The sequence below is a fragment of the Ornithodoros turicata genome, chromosome 4 (assembly GCF_037126465.1).
Source record: "Ornithodoros turicata isolate Travis chromosome 4, ASM3712646v1, whole genome shotgun sequence".
In the NCBI taxonomy this organism is placed as follows: Eukaryota; Metazoa; Arthropoda; class Arachnida; order Ixodida; family Argasidae; genus Ornithodoros; species Ornithodoros turicata.
This window is the reverse complement of record NC_088204.1, coordinates 54,135,531-54,147,047: the sequence shown is the minus strand read 5'-3', so window position 1 is coordinate 54,147,047 and position 11,517 is coordinate 54,135,531.

Genomic DNA, 11,517 nt, shown 5'->3' with positions numbered 1-11,517 from the left:
TCAAGACTTTGACAGTGCGCTCTGGATTCCACTGCTAAGCTGCCCGGCAATCCAGAAGATGTGGGTTCGATCCCTACAGCTGGCTAACCTTTTCAGTGACTTTCATCTTTCATCGTTGATTTCTTAGGCAATTTGACGCTTTGTTTTGCTTTGTTTGCTCAGTTTATCTCTTGCACATTGAGTCACGCTCACATATGCTGTGGCATTGTCAACTTCGGATAGGATTCCTTGGTCATTGGACTCCATGGTATGTGTGGGCCTGACACTAACATAATTGTCACACTGGCCTTTGTCAGTTGCCGGAGAGACCACGGCTTGCAAGGGTGACAGAAGATGATTTCAAGAACCAGCTGTTGATAAAAGTCATGCATAACGTTTCCGAGCTAGATAGAAAATATGCCGTCTTTTCACTGCAAAACTGTTCACGAAAGCGATATTTCTATGTTGCAACATCTCCGTATTTCACACAAAAGTATCGCCCAACGTATCGCGTTACTTTTTTAGTAACGGTAGCGGTACTCCGTTCCTTTAAAAAAGAAGTATCGATATCGGTATTTCGATACTTTTTACTCAAGTAACGAGTATCGGCATCGCGATACCATATTTCGGTAACGGGTACAACACTGCTTATTACATCAGGCAATGCGAACATTTACCGTTCAGTACTTTTTAATGTTGCCCTCGACACACTGCTTCGACACTGTCAGAGGAAAAGGTATAAAACGTGTATGTATAAAAAAGGTAAACCAGGGCGGAAGTACCATTTTTGTACCCTTTTCAACTGTCTATACCCCGTTTAAACCAAGTGTAACTCACTGATCGCGGTAGCTAATCGTGTAATACGTGGCTCCATGCATGCGCAACGTGCAGCACCACATTAATTTGGTGTTGTAGGGACTTATCAAAGCCTTTGAGGCCGCAGCGCAGTGCAGCGCAAGAACTTGATAACCGCGCTATCAAGATTCCGGAGGTTGTCGCGGCCGAGGTTGGTACCTTGAGGCTGGTTGTGGGAACCTTGGTTCCCACACTGTGGAGATTGTGCTGGTTTAGTTCCAGAGTAATTTGAGTAATAAACACAGTCCTTAATGCAGTAGTATATTAACCAGGTGGAGGAAATATTTTTAGTGGCTGTTTTCGCTACCGAAATTACAACCCATGCGTGCTCTTCTCCACTGTAGTTGAGACAATCGTTACAAGTGCCGCCGTATTAGACGCTATAGCCGACATGCTTCGCGATAATCGACTGGATTCCAGTTCGGCGAAACCTCCCCTCTGCTCAGCCTCGAATCGCTCGTAGCCTCTCATACTCTGCGTCTACGCGCGTGTGCGTGTTAGGAGCAAATACGACCTTTGAGGCTCCGTCTGCTGTTTTCTTCACAGCAGCGACAAACTCTTCCTCTGTAGTTGCATCAGCTACATCTATAGCTGATTTGGTTTTATAAAGCCTCCAGTCCACTACACGGACGCGGTGATGTCGTTTCTCAGAGCCGAGCATATGATGTCTAATGAGAATGAGCATATGGTCGCTCCCCAAGGAATGAACGTACCGTTCGATGAGGCGTGCAATATCCGTGGAGCAGATGGCAACAACGCGGTCCGCGGAAAAAAGTGGGTGACCGATCGTTGACGGAAGTGAGGTGTAATTCTTCGAATAGTGTGCCTGCTTCCCCACAATACACTATGGGAGTTGATATCACCACACACAATGACAGGAGGAGCACCACTCAGAAAGTATGTTACCTGTTTCACTGTTAATTTTGAGTTGGGCACTATATATGGACTACTCACTGTAACGAAGATGTTGTTGAGTCTGATGCGGCACTTCACGTATTCGAAGCCTTCGTCGGTGGACGCACGTAGGAGAGCATATGGTATGTCTTTTCCCACGCATAACATGGCTCAGCTGGGGTGATTCATCGAGTGAGAGTGGTATGTCTGATAGCCTGACAGCCTGAACCTGTCGTTTACCCTAGGTTCACTTGGAGCCAGTACTGGAAAACGATTACGATGAACGAAATTGCGGAAGTCGCCCATCTTCTGCTGCAGACTATTACAGTTGCATTGGAATATAGTGGCAGAATTCGTCACTTCAGCCATATATGGGTTCGTTGGACTTTGTGCGAAGGTGTCGCGCTAAATGTACGCACGAGACCTTTAGAGTAGACTCAGGACTGCCGATTCGAATGACAAGATGCGCTGTATGAGACGTCGTCCATTCCCGGGAAGCGCGTCCAATGCGCTTAGCTGTCGTAAAGCCGCAAATAACATTGTTGCAATAGTTGCTGCGAAGCTGGTGTACGTTGGCATGGCTTCGATGGCATTGGTCGATAGCATGGCATTGGTCAGATAAAGGGCGCCATAACGTCCGGCCCACCGCTTCTCGCGGCCAGAAGAATTCGACGGGACGCTGGTACGGTGAGGCTCACATTCCTTGGGAATACACCCCCGAAAATCGTCAGTTTCCAGTTCTTTACTATGCAACTTCGCGAGTACCTGCCTTGTATAGTCCAATGCGACAGCTGCCTTCGATACGGTCGTGTGGCTGCTTGCTGCAGCCGTCGAAAAATGCGTCTCAACTGAGGTACCTCCCACGGTAACCCGATGTGTCCAGAACCCGAACCGACTTGCGCTAACTGCGGAGGAAAGCATACTGCCTCGTCCAGGGACTGCCCGTTGCTTAGGAAGAAAAGGCGCATCGCAAGGGAACGCTCGCACTCCAACAGCAGTAACAGAGAGGCAAAACCCGAAGTCCACCAGGCAAAGCGCTCGAGTAAGCCAAAGACATATAGGCCTAGATTGTGCCCGGCCAAGCCAGGAAACCCAGGTGCCTGTTTTTCATCTAAGAGCCCCCACGCGTCTCCTCAGCAAGTGTTCTGGGCGGACTCTGATTTTCCTCCGCTGGACCCCACAGTCGTCTCGGTGATGGAAGAGAGCCTGCCTCCATAGATCCGTGAACGGAAGAATAGGGGTCCTTCCACCTCCCTCCGACTCCCAGCCGTCTCCTCGACTACTTACCAAAAGGCGCTAGACCGGTCACAGGCTGCAGACCTGCCGTTGGTCATCATCCAGCTACTCTTTGCTGCTTTGAAGGCCATTGTTTCAGCCGTCCCCGGCTGTACCGCTCTAGCTGAAATTCAATCGATCCTACAACTGGAAACCGTGATTGCGCCCCTGCTCATGCCTGCCAGCAGGAACTAAGTGCATCACGCGTGCAGAGCGTCGTCACGCCCTCTGCCTAACAAACGTCTTAGATAATAATTATGCCTGACAGAAGGAACAGGAGGGTGTTCCTCTCCCACATCCTTCAACGGAACGCCAGAAGTCTTACCCATAAACAAGCCAACCTTAAAGGAGTACAGACGGCGATAAAAAAAAATCTGATTAGGACGTCTAATGAAAGTGTGTGTGTCATTATAGTGTGTGTGTGTGCCTGTGTGTTGTGTCGTCTGTTGACTTGTTCCCCGGCACGGGGGTTTTATCGCTTTTAAAGTACGCTGTACCGAACAGCCCAATTTTTAACCATTTTCATTATACCGAATAGCGCGAAAGGTTTTGATGTGTGCAATTTGTTTCCCAGAAAAAAGCTCACATAAACATGGCTCCGCGCGTTCACCCTTAACTCGCCACTCCAGGTATGACGAGGATGAGGAGGTATGATGCCACGTTACCGATGACGTTATAAGGAGAACTCGTTCTGGTTCGCCGGTCAGTGGGGGTCAGCGCCTCGTCCCTTTGCCGCCGTAATCCAGTTTTGCCAGTTCTCCCGGAGAATTGGGTATAGAAGGAGCGGCCGAATCATTACCGAGCCAGGAGAAAGGTTTTTTTAGAACAGCGAACAGCCCCGAAGAGCCGCGTAGCAGACGACAGCGGAGTAGCAGACAAGATTTATCTAGCCCAATCAGCGAGCGTTCTCCTTATAGCGTCAGCGCGAGGTTCCAGGCAGATGACAGGCTGGTACTGCTCTTCACCACCGTTGCGCACGGTCATTTTTGCGGCCTATTTTAAATCCAATTTCTGCGATAATTATGACTATGTGGTGTGAATTACTTCGCACTGTGAATCTTACTGACCTACTTAACAGTTTTATAGGAAGAAAACAGGGTGTTAAAAATGACTTCTGTGCTACTTTAAGCTCCTCCTGCGGAAGTCGACTTCGACGTGCTGGCGATCCAAAACAGTTTTACCCAACCATCGTTCAAGATATCACCATTTGTAATTTGTATCCTACCAAGCCAAGGGCCACCAGGCCGACGGCCTTCCGCGGGCTTTTCTTTTCGTGAAGCGGCCCATTGATCATGCAGAGATCAACTTATTTATTTGTATTTATTTAAGTACGTTAATGACGCCCAGGGGGTATTACATAACGGAGTGGAGACAAGTACAATAGAAACGCATAACAAAAGTATTACAAAAAGTGAAAAATAAAATATCAAGTTGATAAGGGAAGAAGATTATGTGTACCATGGGAAGAGCATGACGAATCTGAAGCCCTAGATTGGAGGCGGGCAGACTTAAAACGAGCAGGGTCGTGTGTGCAAGCAACATGTTCAGGCAAGAGATTCCAATCACTAATTGTTTTAGGAAAGAATGATTGTAGAAAGGAAGCGGTGTTACAATGAGGAGCTTAATCGTATGGATGTTGTCCAGACGAGATGAAATGTAGTTAGCAGGGACTATGAGACGATCGCGAGCGTTTGTATTGTGATAAATTTTATGGAAGAAGCACAGCCTGGCTATCAACCGTCTTGACGAGAGAATACCAACGTTAATGTTATTGTTTATACGTGGAACACTTGCGTCTCTAGAATAGTTGGATGTAGTGAAGTGCACCGCACTGTTTTAAACTGACTCTAATGCTTGAATTAAGTACTCTTGATGGGGATCCCATATGGCCGATGCGTATTCGAGTTTGGGCAGCACGAATGCACGGTATGAAAGCAATTTTACATGAGGTGATGCAAGCACAAGGTGCCTACGAAGATACCCGAGGCTCCTATTGGCGTTGGCGACGATTTTTTGGATATGAAGTGTCTAACGGGGGGGGGGGGGGGGGCATACTCGAATCCAAATGCAGCCCCAGATACTGATATGTTGAAACGCGTGAGAGCCGAGTGTTGTTGAGTGAGTAGGATGGGTTCGGACTAGTTTGAGAACATGCAAAAAACTCATAATTTTGCATTTCGAGACATTTTGGGACATGAGCCATGTTTTGCACCACTGAGTAATTGTATAAAGGTAATTTTGAATGAGTTTCTTTATTTATTTATTAATAATACCTCAAGGGCCCTTGCGGGCATTACATGAGGGTACATAGTTGGCATACAGAAAAAATGAAGTGATGCACAGCAAACATCAGGAGAACATAAATGCCCGTAGATGATTTCGAAATGTGTCTGTATTATCGATGATGGCCAAGGCTTTGGGAAGGTCATTCCAATCTTTGCTGCTGCGGAGGAAGAAAGATTCCAGGAAGTATGACGTGTGCACGACATGCAGCTGTACTTTCATAGGGTGATCTCGACGCCGAAAGATGTGTGAAGCAGGTGAGATGTATGTGCTGCTCAATGATGGAGAATGTATGAACTTATGAAAAAGACAAACAGGGATGAATTTAGGATGCGAAGCAAGTGGTGCCAGGTCGAGGGAACGTTTGAGTGATGTGACGCTAGAGTGAAAAGAGTAATCGCTAAGAATAAACCGTGCGGCTCTATTCTGAACTGCTTCTAACATGTCACAAAGGTATGCTTGGTGTGGACCCATATTGAGGCAGCATATTCCAGCTTCGGTCGCACGAGGTTGGTGTAAGCTTGCTGTCGGACAGAAGGAGGAGATAACCTAAGGTTGCGCCTAATGAAGCCAAGGGTTGAATTAGCGGAGCATGTGATATTTTAATGTGTTCATTCCAAGATAGGTCAGAAGAAAGAGTCACCCCTAGGTACTTGTATGACGAAGTCAAAATAATGGGAGTGCCGGAGAGGAGGTACACGTTTGATCGAACGGGGGTGCTATGAGAGAAGGGCACGTAACAGCATTTACCTACGTTAAGCTGAAGTTTCCATTAAGTGCACCAGGATAAAATGACACTGAGGTCCTCCTGTGGAATGGCAGTGTCTAACGAGGAGTGAAGATGGCGATACAGAACACAATCGTCAGCGAATAGTCGTAAGCGGGAAGATACGTTATGCGGAAGATCATTAATGAAAATGAGGAAAAGAAGAGGACCGAGCACCGAGTCTTGCGGTACGCCCGAAGTGACAGAGCTCGGAACAGACTCCTGCGAGTTTACAAAGCACGACTGCTGTCGATCCTTAAGAAAGTGCGCAATCCACGCCAGCAAGTTGGAAGGCAGGCCAAGACGGGATAATTTATGTAAAAGCCGGGAGTGTGAGACAGTGTCAAAGGCCTTGGAAAATGGCAGAATATAATAATATAATATAAGAATATGGCATCGGTTGGTATGCGGTTATCCATGTTACACTTAATGTCATGTATGAAGCAAGCCAACTGTGTCTCGCATGAGTAACCCTTACGAAACCCGTGTTGGAGTGGAAAGGAGTATGAGTTAGATTCGAGAAAAGCAGAAATGTTTGAGTAAATGATGTGCTCCATAATCCTACTGGGCACAGAGGCGAGGGAAATGGGACGGTAATTGAGGAGGTAAAACTCTCCAGAAAGTTAGAGTTCCCGGTTTATGGCATCGTAGTTGCCTCTATTATAGTTGTTATTTCGATGCTTCTAAATTTGTGTTCACCTCGAGGGAGGTTTATAAAATTGTGTATAATCCTGTGATCACTAAGAGCATGGAGAAATGTCTCTGGTGATGTTGTAAACATGAGGTCAAGAATACTCTCACCAGCTCCCGTGACATAGTGGTTAGGGTGGGAGGTGACACGGGTTCGAATCCTGTCACTGGTTGTGCTGTCTGAGGTTTTCCCTGGGTTTTCCGAAGATTTTCCAGACGAATGTCGGCACAGTTTCCGCTGAAGTCGGCCCAGGGCGCATACTGACCCCTCTGTCCCCACTCCTTCCTTCTGTCCTCTCTCCATCTGTCTATGTATGGACGCCGCTCATAGCCACAATTGCTTCGCGGCGCTAACACGGAATCAAAAAAGAATCAAGAATACTCTCACACGGTACGCAAATCTGTGTTTAAGAGGCCATACCAGTCGGGGAGCAACTCCCGATTCTAGATGGCGCCACGATCGCCGCCCTTGTCACGCCGTTCGCCCCCGGCTCCGAAATAATCCCCATTGTGCATGGTTGACGTCCCGAGTTTAACGCGGCCCGTACGCTGTTTGTGGAGAGGTAAAGTGTCTGACCTTGACACGAAAGGTCCGCAGTTCGATTCGAGACATTCACGTCTTTTTGCTTGTCTCCTATTGCTATTGCTATATGAGTACTTTGTTATTTTTATTTTGTTGTTATATATTTATGCTACAGTTATTGTTTCCACGAGTCACTGGCGTCTGTGCTGACTGATTATGGAATTTTTAGTTGCTCTTCGTATTGTTTTACTAGTGCATACTTACAGTATGCCGACGTACAAGTGTGATCGGATAGTACGGATGGCAATATGGGCAGTACACACACATATGGTATTATAAAGGAATGTTGCCAGCAGTGAGTCTGAGCACAAGGCGATTGCCAATTAAGAAATCCGGAAATGGCCAAGGAAAGGTTACCTCATATGCTATCAAAGCTCACCCGAGATGTCGGTATCTCGGAGACTCTCAACTGAATGTACCAGCGGCTGTAAATTAGGCTATAAACACACAGCGCTTACAATGCCAGTCAGGAAAATCTAGTGCTCGAAACAGAATTCCCTTTTCTTTTTTTCTTTTTTTTTTTTTGCTGCAGTCGCTTACATGCAATTTACCTTGATAATAACTCTATTATTCATGCAAAGATGACATTTTGGTATATATATTTCTGGTAAGTAAGCATCATCAAATATTTGAATTCATTTGGTGCAAAATACTTTTCAAAATTTTCGTCGCAGAATTCTTATTATTCCCCGAAAACTGCAGTAAGATATTTGAAAGACTCCTTTCCCCCCTGTTCGCCCTTCTTTTTCTTTCACGTTACACCGGCTCAGAAAAATGATGTCAGTTGACAACCCCAGTGACAGGGGACTCCCTTTCTTCTCGGATCGGTGTGCTCTCTGGGTGTGCTAGTTTGCAAAACCGTACAAAGGATGTGAAGGGCGATACAGGCTTCGGGTCGACACACAGCAAACCAACCAGCTTGCTTGCCACCTAACTTTCGTTTCACAACCAAGGAAGATACCGATAGGTCGAGTGGCGAGGCCTCGCAGCTAGGGTTGCCACCAGGCCGGTATTATACCGGCACGGCCGGTTATTTGGCGCTCTGACGGTTGCCGGTAGGAAGGTGATACCGGCAGCCTTTTGCCGGTATTTGTGGCTCAAGACCTTTAATAAGGGCTTTTACTGGATTTTCTCTTCAACATTCCACTACAGCTTGAATAAATCTGGAACACAGGCCCAGCTCCGCAGTCACCATTCGTTTTCTTAGTTATTCATTCTTATTATTATTCATTGCTGTTACTATTATCATTGTTATTTCTGGCATCAATGATACAGCCACACACAGGAACATATGCTTCCTCAAATTATCTTGAGCGAGCACGCTCTCTCTCTCTCTCTCTATGGATGTGCTCGTCCACCCCTCACCCACTTCCCTTTTCCACGAGCCTTTCCTCCTTTCCCTCTATTCCACCTCCTCTCCCTCTGTCGGTATTTTTCACTACGAAAGGTGGCAACTCGCGATAGGTTGTTTACTTTTAATTCCCAACATAGACTTTTCTCTTTCTGGATGCCAAGAGCAACGATTCGACGAAAATCAAAGGACACAGGGCAGATGTTTCTTTGTTTCTTACTTATGTTTGTCGAAAAAAAAACAAAAAAAAACACCTAATACATATCCCAGTTCAGCCACAAACAACGTGGTATTCAATCTCGCTAACGTACCATTAAACAAAGCAGAAGTAAATGTGTTATCCAAAGGTCTCACCTTTGTGCCCACCCCTCCCAGCACTGACAATTTCGAAATCCTAAATGACCTTCTGAGCTTAGGTCGTAGAATGCACCTGCAGACGTTTTTCCACGGCAGTGAACATACAGAGATAACACCATTTAAGAAACCCTCAAGCTGGACACCAGACCCGTCGAAAACAAGCCCCATGATTGACAATTACATTAGAGCGGTTTATAACGATATTAAATGCCTAACTGTCATTGATAACAACGCTAATAATTTTAACTTATCTAAAGCAGAAAGGACGGCCTTAATGAATCTTAAGAGACGTAAAGATATCATTATTAGACCTGCTGACAAAGGTGGCGGAATACTCGTTATGAATGCATCGGCCTACATAGATGAGGCAAACAAACACCTTGATGATGAGACATTTTACAGACCTCTTGATGGCGACCCGACGTCATTTTTCTGCCAAATAATCAACAAGAAGATCTTAGAACTTACCAAAGACAACTCTCTCCCGCGCAATATAGCAGACTTTATTAAGCCAAAGAACACCACGCCTGGTTCTTTTTATCTCCTTATTAAGATGCACAAAATTAACCACCCTGGCAGGCCTATAATTTCGGGTGTTAATACACCGACTGAGAAAATATCCCTCGTCTTAGATCACTGCATCAAGCATATTCCTCCACAACTTCCCTCTTATGTAAAGGACACTAACGACTTCCTTGCCCAAATAAATTCCATTAATAACATTTCTCCGAACCTCAACAACGCTATACGGGTAACTATGGATGTGACGTCATTATATACAAATATTCCCCATGATGAAGGTGTCAACGCTGTAGAGCTTTTTCTTTCCTCCTATCCGTCTGATCTTCTTCAAACTAAAGCCATTATCTGTCTTCTTGAGTTAGTCTTGCAGTACAACAACTTTGTTTTTAACGACAAACATTATGTCCAAGTTCAGGGCGCAGCGATGGGTTCCCGTGTTTCACCCAATTACGCAAACCTCTTCATGGGCCTTTTTGAACAAAGAGCCTTAGAGTCTTTTCCAGTGACACCATTAGTATTCCTGCGATACATTGATGATATTTTTGCCATCTGGACAGCTGACGAAACCTCTCTACTCTCATTTTTTGATCATTTTAACTCACGACACAATTACATCAAATTCACGTGCAACTACTCTCGTACTTCAATCAACTTTCTAGACGTCACTGTTTCTCTCGAGTCGGGTAAACTCGTCACAGATCTCTATAAGAAGCCGACTGACAAACGGCAGTACCTTCATTTCAACAGCCATCACCCTAATATCCAAAAGCGAAACATTCCATTTGGACAACTCACACGTTTAAAACGCATATGTTCCAATACACAAGATTTTTTGAAGCATGCAAAGGACATGTGCAATGACTTCAAGGAGCGCAGATATCCCGACGATCTCATCGACAATGCCCTAGCCAGAGCCACCTCCCTAGACAGGGAAAGGTTGCTTTCTCGTGAATCCAATAAGGCATCAAGTCATAATAAATGTACTTTCATTACACCTTACAACCGCACACTCCGTAATGTAGGATCTGTGTTCAAACGCCACTTAAACATACTCCACGCCGATGAATATCTCAAAGACATTTTCCCTAATGCTCCGACTATTACATTTCGGAGATCACGTAACATACGCGACTTACTCACTTCCTCTCGCAATAATCAACAGAGTCCCGGTTGCGCTCCTTGCAACAGCAACCGCTGCCAAACTTGCTTATTTATTGCAACATGTACCTCCACCTGTAGCACTGTTAATGGTTTCATTTTCTCTATTCGGCAGTCTCTTCACTGTAACCCATTCAATGTTTGCTATCTCATTACATGCAAATTGTGCAATAAACAATACATAGGCGAAACACGTAACACCATCCGTGAAAGATTTTATGGCCATAAATCAGATATTGTTAATAAACGCCAGTCACCTGTATCGCTACATTTTAATCTTCCGGGACATGATCTGCATACGCATATACTTATCACCATTTTAGAATCCGGGTACGCTAATGACATCAAACGCAAAAATCGAGAATCCTTTTTCATTTCGAAATTTGCAACGTTACAGCCGCACGGCATCAACGTGTACGGCGGTCCATTACAGTCCTTTACACTATGAGTCTATTTATTGTATTATCACTTGTCTGCCATTTTTCACATCATACACGATGATACACAATCAGTAAGACACCAACTCCGCGTTACTTTCCCAGAGTCTGGAAGCTCTTAGCCATCAAGGTGCTGTGTGTCCTCAATCCTTCGCCCTTGAGCCCTAATTCCCCGTACGCATTCTAAAGCCTTTTGTGCCAACTGGCTGCTGTGCCTATTCATGTGCTGTTCACTGGTTTCCTCCACGTACAACTCCGACTCGTCTGTATGTCTGTCTGACCTTGTCGAGCCACCTCCTACTGATTGCGTTTTGTTTTTCATTTTCATTTTTTTTGTTGATATTTGTATCGCGTTTGTATTTCTCTT